The following is a 15,410-nucleotide window of genomic DNA, read 5'->3' as shown; positions in this document are numbered from 1 at the left end:
TAGATGTGACAAGGGCTTTGTGTACGGAATTCAGGCGCATGAAAGGGCCAAGGAGACCCAGTTGAGGGAACAAACTTTTGGGGGTCAGTGGGGTCACTTTAGAATAAATGTGTGGCATTGTTGGTATTAAGGACATGCTCTCAGCGGGGTGTCCAGAGCTGGGCACACAACTCCCAGGCCTGTTTATTCAACACTGAAATACCTAAGGACGGGTCTTGGGGAGAAAAGGGAAACTTCGCTGCAAAGGCCTGCACCTTCCAGCCCCAGAGCGTTCCCTAGAAGCACAAAGACCTGCTTTTTTTCTAATTATAGAGAAGAAAGTGCCTGTGCATAACCCAAAATTAATTGATTAATTAACCAGTGCATTAAAAGAAGAGCTTCCCTTAGCGTTTTTTTCTTTCTCTCTCTCTCTCACTTTTTCCCCCCTCCACACACGGACAATCCAGGTCATTGAAAGCCTAAGATAGAAACAGTTTCTTAATAGTGTTTGAAAACAGCCTTTGTTTCCATGGAACTAGCACAGGCCCTCTGCGGTTTCCTTCCAGGAAACATTTGCCTACCTCAGAGGCTTTTTTTTTTTTTTTTTGGTGAAAATTAAATGAAAGAAAGTGCTTAACAAAGTCTGAGCACATAGTTAGAGTTAAATAAATATTAGTTGTTGTTAGAATGTAGTGCTCTTATGTCACTCAGTCAGGAAGAGGTCAGGAAGAAGAAGACGGAGGCTGCAGGCGGAGGCTGTCCCCGAGGAGGTGCAAATCAGATTAGAGAGGAAGGGGAGAGGGTCACAGAGGTCACTGTCGGAGATGTCATCCCTCAGGCAATTGAAAGGTGGGGGGGGGCATTTCCAAAATCAGAGTTAAAGAGTGGCTCAAGAGATGAAAAAGGGAATAAATTCACCTATAGGAGTTCCCATTTTGAATTTTTTAAAAGTCACACGAATCTGCCTGGATCTGGCTTGGGGCAACAAGACTGGGGCACATAAAACATTAAAGAATGCAAGTGCTGAGTGACGTCTCAGAGACTGCCAGGACTTTTGGACACCAGTGGAGAAGACAGAGAAAATTAATATGCAAAACCCACTTTGAAACAAGCAAAAGGAAAATAAAGACACCACGTGACTGGCTCACTAAGAGGAGAAAGGAGTGCTGCTCGGCATGGCCAGGAAGTCCTTCTGAGAAGGAGATGTCCTGTGATGGAGAAAATTGGACAAGGAGAGAGGAATCATGTGAGGTCGTGGTAGAGTTAGAGTGTTTGAGTTTGCAAAAGAAAAGTTTCAGGAAGTTGAATTTAGGAGAGGAGAGAATGGGTTGGCCTGTGAAAAAGGTGCCAGCAGAGAGATCAGCTAAAAAGCTCAGGCCATAATCTACACAGCAACTGGAGGTCACAGTATGGCATATGCGTTTATGGATTCAAGCAATTGCAGTACGGGTGATGAAAGAGAATAAGCCCAATGAAAGTTCAAGGAAACATCCTACAAATGACAGAGTAAGAGCTATTGATCACTTGCTGGTCCTTTCAGTCTTTGCCCCACTCCCCTCCACCTAACAATCCAGATGGGAGGAATACATCTCCTAGGTACAAGTGCCCAGAGACCCATGTAAGGAACCTAGAAACACATTTGGAAATTCACCCCCGGGAGGCAACCTACATGTCCACCAATAGGGGGCTGATAAAGTAACAATGCTAGTGCATGTTGGATGGTGTGAACTATAGCATGGGTGGGGCTAAACAGGGCTAGGAAACTGTGACCTTGTGCCTAGTTTGTTTCTGCACATAAAGTTTTACTAGCACTTAAAAAAAGGGGAAAAATACCACAGAGGTGAGTAACCAAAGTGAAGGATACAGAAAAAGGAAGACAAGATAACTCTATTTTTGTCATAGGAAACTGTGTGGAGTAGGGGTGTTACTGGAAGTAACGTGGAATTTTGGAAATGTTCCTATATTGAAGGTAAAGACAGTTTTAATTAAACTCATGTGGATTTAGAGGTGATAAATATTGGGTAAATAGTATTCCACAAAAAAAAAAGGATCTATTATATCAGAGGAAGAAAACTTTACATGGTGTGAATGGTGAGAATAAAGTAAATTATTGATAAAGGTAGGGGGTATAGTATAGGTTATTAATAAGACTTCTTGGGAAAAAAAAAACAAAATAAAAGTTCCCTCCCATTCTTGTGATCCTTTGTTCACCAAGGTGGCCCAAGAAGACTTGGAGTGGAATATATGTCCCTCGGTTTTCTGCCTACCACCTACTCCGCTTGCAGCACCCTGGGATACTCCTTCATCACAGCTCCTCCCTAAAATGACGGGAAGATCCACATCCCAGATGTGATAAGGAATCACAAGAGCTATAAGAGCCCAGCTGGTTTCATTTCTCAGAGAGATTTGGGGGCGGACAGGTTGGTAGCACAAAATACAAATGAAATTCTGAGGAAGTGAAATTGAAATGTTGTGTTTAGAGAGGAATAAACTGGTCCTGCTCGCCCAAATGTAGAATGCAGTCTACAGACTTGTGATCTTTTCACTGACTTTGGTTATAGTCACCCTAAATAATCAGCTCATATACTTTCTGCATCTATATTGTCTCTTGTGATATCATCCCTGCAATGAAAGAAAAAAAAAAAAACTAGGAAGGAGAGTGAGCAAGTCCACTCAGAGGCCAGAGTGTGGGTAATTGGAAGTACCACAAGGGAGCATGAGTCAGACCTTAGGATTAACGCACCCTGAGGGGGCAACTGAATCTCAGCCGTCATTACAGCTCACTTAGCACAATGCCTGGCACAGATGAGGTGCTGACTAAATGAGTGAGGAGAAATTTAAAAGACTTTAGCTCCAGAATGAATAAGATAAGAGGGAAGCCCTTCTGGAGTAACTGAAGCAGTTCTACCAAATGAGAGTTCCCAAACAGCCACGTAGCTAAATAAGAACCCAGAATCAAACCCAGAGTCAAGTAACAACTCTTCCCAGCCAGAGAGAGATTGAAGAGGGCGACCATACTCGTGCCCTCGGCTGGTGAGGCTGCAGAAGAGAAGTAAGGTGCACGACAGAAGGCCACCTGGCACCTGACGTTGAAAGTGACCACGTGGCCACCTCTGTTCAAAATGCTGGGTCAACAAATGAATTCCCAGCGTCGATGGATAAATAAATCTTCTGTCACCTACGGTGCTTACTTTGAGTTCCATGCCTGGAATGCCTTTGCAGTGGCATCAATTTGTCACAAAAACTAATTGTACTTCCATGTGCCAGGATTGAATGTTAGGGATCCAAAACAAATAAGGTCCAAAGGCTATTGAGAAGCAGAAGCAGCTAGACAGGCAGTGTGGAACTGCTCTGGTCTTAGGAATCCCAGGACGCCATGGAGCCCAAGAGAAAGCAGTTGTGCCAGTCACCATGCCTCCTCTCCTACTGCTGGTAATGTTGGTGGTGATGTCGGATCCGCTGTCAGTGTAGTGACAAGGAACAATTCAATGGGAATAGCAGCTTTGGCATATGTCCCCTCAGGTGAAAGGTGAAGGCAAAGAACCGTAGAACTATGGTGCTACAATGTCTCTCTCTCTCTCTCTCTCTCTCTCTCTCTCTCTCTCTCTCTCTCTCTCTCTCTCTCTCTCTCTCTTTCTCTCTCCTTCTTGTTCTCTTTCTCTCTCTCTTTCTTGTTCTCTCTCTCTCTCTCTCTCTTTCTCTCTCCTTCTTGTTCTCTTTCTCTCTCTCTTTCTTGTTCTCTCTCTCTCCTTCTTGTTCTCTTTGTCTCTCTCTCTCTGTCTCTCTCTCTCTCCCTGTCTCTCTCTGTCTCTCCTTCTTGCTCTCTTTCTCTGTCTCTCTCTCTCTTCCCACCTCTTTTCCTTAAAATTCCTCCAACACATGAAGCCTTGCCTGCAAACCCAGAAAGAAGGCAGCACCACAATTTGCAAGGTAACCTTCTGCTAACAGTGTAGCTACTGCGGCCCACGCAAATCCAAGTCCATAATTAACACTGGTACTGTAAGCAAGAGGAGACCTCCACTGAATGACTGTTAACTTTTAACAAGCGTCTTTACTTACCTGAAAACTGACCAGAGGGGTGACCAGTGTAGAGTGTGCCAAATATCACTGACATGGGGTGACAACAGGAAATTAAAAAAAAAGAATGTCAACCTGGGGTTGCAGGTAAAAGTAGAAATTGATGGGAGAGGAATGGCCTCATCATTTGGGGAAGGTTCAGGCTTTTTCCTTCTTTATATACAGAAAACATATGGCGAGGGCTCATTGTTTGGATGCAAGAAATTGAGGCCCTTATTGAAAGGGAAATTTGTTCTTTAATACAGGTAAATCGGTGGCAGAGCCAGGACTAGAGCCAGGCTTCTCCTCACCCTGCAGCAGAGTTTTCATACAGCTCAGCATGACCTTATGTCCAGGCAGAAATACCCACTTGCAAATCTGAACACTCAGATGCATGAGTAACTTTCAGCTTTTCCATTAAGCATTGGTTATTGAATTTTTATCAAGTAACACTTGGTTTTTACTTAAGTAGAACTCGTGGGGAGAGTGCTTTCCAGGTTTTTTCATATTTGAGAATGGCTAACTGTTGCCTCTATTCTCGAACAACCCAGCTGGTTGAATATTATTGGATCATACCTCTTTAGACTTACACACATTGCTCTAGTTTTTATGGAATTGAATGTTATTTGTGGATAAGGTTGAGTGTTACTTGATTTTTTTTTCCTAGGTACATTTTTTTCTAGATAGTTTTTCTTCTTTAGCATTCAGTTTCATTCATATAACCTGAATATGTCTAGTGTTGACTGCAGATATCACTTTTTTAGAAAGAGATTTCTTTAGTCTGCAGTTTCAGTTCTTTATTTAATGAAGTTTCCCTTTATTTTACTTTTACATACATTTTCTTATGTCACTTGAGATCTTTACTCTGGGAATAGTAGTGACCCTTTCCAATCCAGACCCAAGAAGAATAGGGTTACATGGGGGCTTGTCATCTAACAATTTGACTAAGGGTGGCCCACAGGACAGGGTAAATAATTCATCAGGTCTCCCTTCTATCAGAGGCTACCCCAAAGTGGAATCTTTTACTATGAATCTGCACCTAGTGACTGACATCAGAAACATGTAAAAAAAAAAAAAAAAAGGCTAGAACAGATGTAGAAACAACAAAAGTCATCTTGTAGAAACTTCTGCTGAGGATGAGATCATTTCTTGTCAAGTTAGAACAAATGTAGGCAATGGGAGTTATAAAATATTTTCTCTTTCCATCAGTTCTAACAGTAAGACCAAGAAGCAATGTTGTAATATTGACCTTGTCTACCACCTATTACTGTGCTAGTGTCCAGCACTGACCTCAACATCCATCCTAAATCCCTAATATTTGCTTTAAAAAATAGTAAACTTGAACTAATAAAGAAATACACCACCTCCTATCTCCATGAAGACTGAATAGTCATTTGAAATACCATGCACTTTCATCTGAATCAGGGTTTTTGTACAAGTAAGGATGAAGCTCTAGTGACTCCTTAAGATTCTTCAGTTTCAGAAAATCCTAAGAAGTCATTGCTTGTAGAAAGAGATGCTCTGGTGGATCTGAACAGTGCAGGATGGTGGAAGGGTGTGGAGTATTAGAGTGTGCACCACGTCTGCATTTGCCCTGTGGCTTTGCCATCGGAGTGGCCTTGAACATGTACCTTAAACTTCTCTGAGACTTGATGTTCTTACCAGAAAAACTGTGAACTAATAACTCAGATAGTAGTTGGGAACCAGAATGTAACTGTTATTTGGTCAATGGTGTCTATTATTGTTTGTGAACTTGGAATACCCATTTCTGTCACCTTCAGGTTACCCAGAGCCTCTAGCACTACCTTTGTCACTTAGTGTGGAATGAGGACGGAAGGGCAGTCATTTCGATGTCTAAGGTGTTATGTGTACTAGAATTTCTTCCCGCTTGACTCTCTCAAACCGCTCCCTGACATCCAGTTAGCTACATCAATTGCACCACAAGTGTAAGATACAAAGCAGAGAAAACAGAATTGCTCATTCTACCAAATGATTGAAGGTTGTTTTCTTTTAAAAGGCCTGAAGGGTGCTTATTAAACTTTTCCTCCCAGAAGATCTAATTGCTTCAATGAGTACAGAGTGCATTACACATCCTGGGGGGCCCCAAGTTGTTCACAGTCTTATGAGACTGATTCACTAAGTTGCCTTCACTCAGCCCTTTAAAATCAGTTTCCAGATTTCAACATCTCTGAAGTTTACCTCCTTGTTCGCAATTTGCTTATGCTCTAGAGGTGACTTTGCCCCTGAAACAGCTTCATATTAGAGCCCACCTTAGTGAGGGGATCATTGAGTTTGAGGGTGTCAGCCAAGGCAGGCAATCTGTGCTCATCAGGCAGACAGGCCACACTGTCTTCAAGTTCAAGAAGATTGATGCTGCTCACAGACCTCTAGGCCTTAGATGAACACCAACTGCAGCTTGAAGACTGTTTCAGAAATTCCCTAGAGGCATTGGTCACAGAGAAGGAAATTGTGGTGGCTCATGATAGGTTCAGATGCAGGACGGTGGCCTCCACTGGTCACGAAGATGTTCAGGTCCCTCTTGCATTTGTCACTTTTCCATCACTGGAACAAAAGATGTCAACACTGACAACTTAAAGGAAGAGACATTTATTTTGGTTCATAGTTTCAGAGGGTTCACTCCATGGTTGGCTGGCTCAAAAGTAGAAAGGATACGACGGAAAGGTATGATCAAGGAAAGCTGTTCGATCCGTGGCAGCCAGGAAGCAGAGAGAGAAGGGAGGAGCTGGGAACAAAAATGCACCATTCCAGATCATGCCCACAGTGACCCACCTTGAACCAAGTCTTCCCTCTTAGCAGCACATGCAGCTATGAACCCATCAATGTATGGATCCACTGGTGAGGCCAGTACTCCCATGAGTCAATCACCTTCCAAATACGTGAGGCATTTAGAGGACATTTTTAGATCTGAACCATAGCACCTATAAAGGGAACGAAACTTGGATGCTGGGCTCCAGGACTAAGAAAAGGCTCCCAAAGCTCAGATTGACATTTCTCTGTCATTTTTCCTGGATATCTTTTATGATTCAGAGATTGTTGAACAGGGTGGTGACAAAACAGTGAACATGGATGATGAAGTTCCTGCGTTCATGAAATATATATTCTAGTCATGGGCGTAGATGGAGACATAACAAATAAATACAAAGTTGAGACATTACCAGTGGATTATAAAGGTGATATAAAGAATTAACTCCAGTAGATGGGGTGGTATACTCAGGGGACCACTTAGATCCAGGGCTGAGGGATGGCTGAGAGCTGTGATTGGAAGGAGAAAGATCTAGCCACAGGAAGATCAGAGGGAAGAGAACTGCATCTAAAAGGAACCATGAATGGAAAGGCCCAAGGCAGCAATGAGCTTGGCGTACCAGTAGTAGCCCGGGAGACAAGGGGAGTGGAAGGTCAGTAATCAGGGACAAGATCATGCGAGACTTTCTCAGACACCATGGAGGGATGGATTTTCTTTTAAAAATGTGGTCTCCTAGAAGTGGGCTGGAGTAGAGAAAAGTGGATAATATTAGCTCAAAAGGAGGATGCTGTGGTTTGGATGTGATTTATCTCCCAGTTGTTCAAGCAGTGGTGACTGTGCCAGCAGCAGTGGGAACTGTAGAAAGTTTAAGAAGTGAGGTCCAGTGGGAAGTCTTTGGGTCACGGTGGGGATGGATCAGACGGCACTGCAGGGTCTCAGTTCACTCTGGCTTCACATCTTGCAGTGTGATCTTTCCTTCTACTTATGTTCCTGCCTTTGACATCTGCCGTGAAGTGAAGGGAGGGGCGTGCTGTTTGGATTTTCTGCCTCCAAACTGTGATACACAATAAACCTCTTTTCTTTATAAACTTAGTCAGTCGCCAGCATTTTGTTAGAGTAATAAAAGCAGACTCATGCAAAGGACAAAGGAATGAATGAGAATCCAGAAAGGCAAAGGGGCTACTAGAATTAGTACCAACCTACAGCTTAGTTTCAAATTTAACCCAGGTCTTTGCACTTTTGTGTTTTTTAAGCCTCTGAAATAATCTTCATAAAGAGATATACTTCCCGCAGGATCTGGGCTCCCTCAGGTGCTGACTTCGGAAGAGTTTCCTGGTCGCAAGTGTTAAATGGGTGGTTTGGGGGGAGGGGTGTAGTTGGCAGCTGGGGTTTGGATCCTGTGCTTCTCTTAACTGGGGTATCTTGGCCAAGGCCTTTGCCTCCTTGGGCATTAATCTTCTCATCTGTGTAAGATCAGTGTGTACTAAATAATCTCTAGAGCCCCTAACAAGAGTTTGGGTCTGTATAATTCGTTCACATTACATCTGGCCCAAGTTCAAACTGCCTGTGTTAAAGAAAATGAAGCATATTTGATATCTTTTATATGTAAAGGTTTATAAATAGCAGAGAAAGCCACATACCAGTCTATGAATTGTGACGGATGAAATAGGTAAATATTATGCCGGGATTAACAACATCCCATATATAATTCATTTCAAACCTCTCTGTGAGGGAAAAGCCTCAGTTTAGACCCCACGTCTCCACCATCCCAAACCCAGCAGGCAGATATTCTCATTTTCACAATTCCCAGAAATTGCTAAATAAAGAGAAAATAGGTTCTCACATTCTGTTCACCGGCAGCCTGAGTAAGTATAAAGCAATGAAACGCCTGAACCTATTTGGGAAGTTTCAGACTATTGCTGAGTGTTAGGCGCCCTCTACTGGTAGACAGAGAGTCACCAAAAGTTGCTAGGTTTTTGTTCTGGGACGCTTGCTTCCTAAGGTCACCTAGAATGTAGGTGTTTGGCTTCAGAGATTTGCTACTGGAAAACAAGTTCAAACAAGATCAAACTTCCTTCAGGAGAAATCTTTTCATGCCTCTTGTAGGGCACCTTAAAAATTTTGTAATGCAGATGAGCACAGAGTACCCTGGAATCAGATGAAAAATGTTTGTAGTTTTCCAAGTGGAATGTTAACATCTTTTTACAAGTAAAGTATAATTAGAATTTAAGAATATTTATTTTAAATGTTGTGAAGTTTGGGATGGTATGGAAAACAAGTTTGACACTCCTGTGACAGAAATGGGGACACCTGAGTGACATCTTAGTGACTGCGGAGCATTACTTCACCACCTGCTTTTTGGCCATGATTTCAACCTGGAAGCTGTCACTGAGTGGTAGCTGATAGTATAAAATTCAGAGTGACATCTGCTTTGAGTTCCAGTTCTGCCTTCATAGAGAAGCTATTAAGATTCCTACTTTATACGACCCTTAGCCTCCCTCCATTGGCATCTTTGTACCCATCCCAAAGGAGCACAGAAGACATGTAAAAATATTAGAAAAAGTTACAGAACTGACTTGTTCATTACTTGTTTATATTTATTGAGTAGCCTCTCACCAGAACTTTGGATTGAATGCTTAGAACAATAAATTAGACATAAGTTCTGTCCTCAAAAAGCAAAAAGTCCAGGAGAAAAGAAAAGATACTCAGACACATGGATGTTCAAAGGCAGAAAGGTGTCAGTAATGAGACAGGTGCATAGAATTAATGCAAATTTTCAAAAAAGAAATGATTTCCAGTTCTGAGGAATCAGGAAAAATTTCTCTTTCAGTATTACATCATTCCTGGGATTTCTGAACTTACCCTAGCTCCCCTCCTTAACCACAAGGAAAAATAAAGTTCATTCATTCAATAATTGTGCTACATATTTTGGGAATATTAATAATAATAATATTTTTAAAATATGACAATTAGCTTCCATGGGGAAAGAACATTATATAAGAAAGAAAATGAATTCATAGTATGTACACTACTTTGCTCAGTAATCAGCAAAATAGCATAGATATGGTTGTTTTTTATTTTTTTTGGTTGGAAATAGCATAGATATGAACTGACGAATTACCCAAGAAGCAGGATGTAACTGCACTAGAAGGAGAAAAGGAATGTCAGTGCCTGTGGGTGTAGAAGATAACTGAGTGTTTGCTTTCAATAAAAAGTTCATAACGTCTAAAGTTAAATCATAATATAAACATATTATTTGGTAATATGGAAGTTCAGACTTCAATCAGCTAACAATTGATACTCTTAGGGAGCAAAGTTAAGAGAAGGGATAGGACTTGGAACTGTTGTTTATACTATGACTGTTTAACTTTTTAGGCTGGTACATGTATTTCATTAAGTGAATTTTCAAAGGTAAAGGACGGGGAATAATGTAGTGGACATTTATTTATTCACTCCTTGAGTTGGTGCATTGTCGGTTGGTGGACTGCGTTCTGTCTGTCCAGCTTCTCCTAGTAGTTATTCCAGGAATGCATTCTCATTTGTCTCAGAACTTTTTACTCCTTTAAACATGTGAAATAGGTTACGTTTTCTTTGATAACCTTATTCCTTGAATGAAATCAGTTGGTTCAGTTTGGGATGGAAAGAGACAAAAAAGGAGAGAAAAAATGTCACTCAAAGAATGAAAAACAAGTTTCCATTTATGTCTGAGAACTGGCTCGCACTTGCCTTTCCAGCAACTTGGTTATGAAGTTTTAATTTATATGGGATGCTTCCTGCATCTTTCCTACTGTACTTTTTTCTTCACAGTTAATTTGAGATGAAGTGATTGTGGTGTTTTCTGAGAAGGACCGTGACACACTCCCAGCCTGGAATGGCCTTGAGTATCAGCTGCAGTCTCTCAAACGTCCTCATGGGGCACCTGTGGTAGCACAGCGGGAGGCTAGAACTGTGGTCTTTCCTGAGCCTAGCAGATAGTCTCTCAGATCAATTCCTCTGGAAGGAATCTTGACTTGTAAGGCAGGTGGAGCTGAACCGAGCCAAAGCCTCGCAGGTGAAGGACAGAGCCTGTAAAGGAGGGGAACAGCTCAGCAGCAATCCAGGATTCTGCATAGAAAATCCCAGGGTAGCCACGCAGAGAGTGCCATGACTTTTTTTTGAGACGTCAAAAAAAAGGTGCTGCGGTGTAAATGTGCTCCCAAGGGGGACGCTGGAAACTTTTTAAAAATTGTTTATTGGTACATTTTAGATATACATTATGATCACATTCTTCGTAGGGAATTTGTATCCGAACATGACATATTTTGAGTCCTCTTTTTCCTCCAAGGGGGGGGGGGGAAGGAATTAGTTCCCTACCCTCACCTCCTCCTCCCAGTCTCACATCCTGTCTCTCTAAAATTTATTCGGAGTCCACATCTCCACAAATATTGCACATAAAGTCACGAAGATGAGTGGTCACTGCACATACATTCTAAGATGAAACGCAGAGAAAAAGAATGTCAGATGTGTGAAATAGAGTTGCACGGCATGAAAACCTTCTGAATATTACTCTTTGGCAAATGGAAATTGAAGGAGGGGAAGAAGAGACATAACTGATGCTGTAAAAGGAATTAAATCCATGCTTGAAGACGCAGACAGAAGGGACAAAAGGAAATGACGAGAGCGGTAGTGACAGATATGGAAGAGCAGGAGCTAAGATCAAGGGAAGAAAAGACTGGAATAAATGAGGCATAAGTAATTACCAAAGGAAAAATATACACATCAGCTCCCAGTTCTCCAAAGTTTAAAAAATGACCCAACTACACAGCTTGCAACTCCTAGTGCTGTTCTAGGTAAAACGGAATGAATATGTTCATTTAATTCTGGAATAATGTTTAAGTTAAAGGAAACAATATGTCTTGAAAACACTTCGGCAAAAAGAAAAGTTTATGTATGAAAGAAAGGGGCGGAAATCAAACCAAGCTGACGTTTGACTTCCTGTCTTGGCCGTTTGTGTTGCTATAATAGCACACTCAGCACTGGCTCTGGAGGTTGTGAAGTCCAAAACCAAAACACCAGCACCCAACAAGATGCTTTCATGGCGTCATCCCCGCTGGAAGGCAGAAAACCGATGGGGCATAGCAGAACAGGGCAGCAAGAGGGAACTAAAGTCACTTCATAAAAGCCCACTCTTAGACAGCCAACCTCAATGACTTTGATCCATCAAGATGACCTAATCACCCTCTCTCAGGCTCCATCTCCCTACATCGGTGATTCAGATGGGTTGAAGGGAGGAGGAAGGATTGGAGGAAAAAGAGGAATCAAAATATGTCATGTTCGGATACAAATTCTCTACGAAGAATATGATCATAATGTATATCTAAAATGTACCAATAAACAATTTTTAAAAAGTTTCCAGCGTCCTCCTTGGGAGCACGTTTACACCGCAGCACCTCGCATCGTCACCACGGGTGCCACATGACACTGCAGCGAAAACTATGGAACACGGGAGGTCTTTTACAACTGTAAGCAGTTAAAAGATATTTTTATTAAACAAGAACTCAAAGAAGATCCATGCAAAACAACTATTTGAGAGTGACTCCAACCACCTGGGGAATACTTGTTATAACCTAAAAAGTGGGGAAGTCATTGTATTAAATTTGATGGGGTTCAGCAATAAATTTAAGTAAACAAAGCCTGTATTTATCTAGTTCTCTCTAGGAAAAATGTAAATCTAGTTAGAAGAATGAATCTAAAATCAAAACATCTGTTCCTTTAAAAATAATGTAAAATTCATGATTTTACCAAAAAACTGACTTTAAAATGCCAGCTAATATTAACAAAGACTAAGAAACCAGAGGACAGAGAGGGCTGTGTACTCAAAAGGTGGTTTCCCTCTTGATTCTGAGAATGACACACTGTGAAGCTTTTGAGAGAGAGCTTTTGAAACATGAAAAGATAAACATTAAAAAAGTGAAAGCAAAAAAACATGGCCCATGAAACAGAAATCACACATGAAACAGCAGAAAAGAGTATTTTAAAAGTGTAAAACTATATGTTAGAACATGAAGTAGGACTTTCTGTGTTAATAAATGTTGATGTTAAACACCTGTCTTAGCAGCCAAAGACCCACAAATTATTTTCCCAATATCCATCCAAGTATTGTCTATAAGGCAACACCAAAACAAAGGTGTCCAGAACAATAGAAGTAACAATAGAAGTAACTCATTGGACAAAATGCATTAATCAAAACCAAACAAAGGGAAAAGGGCTGTAAACATAAATGTCAAATGCCGAGTTCAAGACAAAAATATTGAGGGTAGCAAAAGTGCACATCTTTGGATAATGATGCAGACATTTATGAGATAAATAAAATAGACAAATGTAACAAAACTTTTACAAGTGGGCATGCAGTAATAGTTGGAGATGTCTTAGTGTTCATGAGAAATCAAACAGGCAAAAATTAAATGCACACAGAGACAAAGCAAGATTAATTCAATAAGTTAACTCTGATACCTTCATGAATGAGGAATGTACCTCAACAGTGAATGCAATTTTTCACTGAACAGTTTGGCTCACACAAAAAAAGTCTCAAATTCTTAGAAAGCAGTAGTGCAGCCTCCTCTTACCTCACCTTTCCTGAGCAGAGAAGAGTAGAACTAAAAATAAATCATCCAAGTATTAATCCATAGAAATGACAACTTTAAAAATATTCAACTAATTAGCTCAGGGTAAAGTTATATATACTGCAATTATAAAATATTCATAATATAAATGGGCCGTTATATACTACTGATATTTTAAAATATGTCCATTTGGTTGTGACTACTATAAAATGATCTACAATAGATACATCAACATAGTTAGAGTAATTTGATTTGGGTTGTGTATGTGAATCTCTTTACAGATGTGGATTGTTTCTCTATATGAAACAGCCATTTTAAAGAAGCCATTTCAACATTTTTGAAAAACTCTTTTGGTGTGAGTTTGGCCTTTCATACACTTTTTTGAAGTAGAAGACAGAAGCTATCATTTGGAAAGATAAATCTTTCTAGTAGCACAGAATTGGAACAAACATATAACCAATATTCTCCATGAACTAGTGACCTATTAATCTAAATACAATTAGTTCAGACCGAGCAATATTAAGGGATATACTCACCTGTATAAATTGTGTATATCATCTAGGGATGAGATTAACCTAGAATTGGAGAATTCTTTCCCCTAATTTGAACTTAAACTGCTATGTGACTAAAATGTGTAGTTTTTCTCTAAAAAGATACATACTGCCATTCCTCAGTATCTATAGGGGGTTGGTTCTATGATCCCCTACGGATACCAAAGTCCACAGATGTCAAGTCCTTTTTATAAAATGGTGTGTAATTTGTTTATAACCTATGCATCTCCTCCTGTATACTTTAAATCATTTCTTCTATTACTTGTGATACTTACAACAATGTAAATGACATGGGAATAATTGTTAGAGTGGACTGGTTAGGGAATTCTGACTAGAAAATGTCTCTGTATATTCAATATAGATGCTCTTTTTTCCTTCCGTGGTTGGTTGTATCCACAGATGCAGAAACCACAGATGCACAGGTGCTGACTCTATGGTCTGAGCTTAGCCAGACATTGTTTAGATGCCAGCCTCTGACTGGGAGGTCAGGGACGTTGGCCAGAGTAAGGTTGTTCCACTGTGGACTGGGATAAAGGTAGAAGGCTGTGTCTCTACTTGTCACTCCTCTCTGTGACAGTTGAGGAGTTCAAGGGAAATGGTAATTATAAGGGTTACAGAATTAGGTAGGTAGGAGTGAACACCACTGAGGCTTTGAAGAGAGAAAATGAGAGGCTTAGGATGGCAATCAATAATACTTCGAAGCAAAATGTGAAAGACAGAGGATCTTTGGGCACAGCAGAGACTCATGTTTTACAGTTGGAGGACTAGGCTTGGGACCTATTTGTAGGTGTAGCAGAACTTGAGAAAAGGTTAAATTTTCAGCCCCAGTAAGTTTCCCACACCAGAGCTGAGACCTTCATAGAGAAGGATCGGGAACCTGAGTCTTTGGAGTGGAAAGTTAGCCAGCTGTCTTGGGGGAGCCTTGAATTTTCTAGGCCTGTGGAAATGGGCTATCCCTCCTTGTTGAAAGACAGCACTTCTCTTCTTTAGTCTAAAGCTGAGCAGAGGCCTCATTTGAGACAAAAGGAACCACCATACTGCAGCACAGACTCACCGAAAAGGAACTAACTTTGACAGTGGAGGCCCAGATTAACTGCACCCCTGTAACACTGCATGAGAACACCTGCTGAAGACAGAGTGGGCTTACTGTGCTGCGGGAGCTGGACCACATCCAGGGAGTGAATAGGGACATCTTCCCTGAGTTAAATTTAAATTTGGTAACAGTGTGATCATGCTCTGAGAAGTTAAAGAGACCAAGGATCTCTGAATACTAGGGAAGGGTTAGAATTAGGTGTCATCAGCGAAAGAAAGTGGTTCTTGTCAAAGTTAGAATCACATTAGGATCAGCAGCACCTACAAAAGAAAGAAGAGAGGGACAGTCATAGTGCGAAAGTTTAGCGATGGTTCCTGCAGCAGCTGAGGGATGGGTTCTCTGGGAAGTAAAGGGAACCTAGGAGC

This window comes from Chinchilla lanigera, unplaced genomic scaffold (genome assembly GCF_000276665.1).
Source record: "Chinchilla lanigera isolate Chin_1 unplaced genomic scaffold, ChiLan1.0 scaffold00066, whole genome shotgun sequence".
Taxonomy (NCBI): Eukaryota; Metazoa; Chordata; class Mammalia; order Rodentia; family Chinchillidae; genus Chinchilla; species Chinchilla lanigera.
This window is presented reverse-complemented; position numbering follows the sequence as displayed.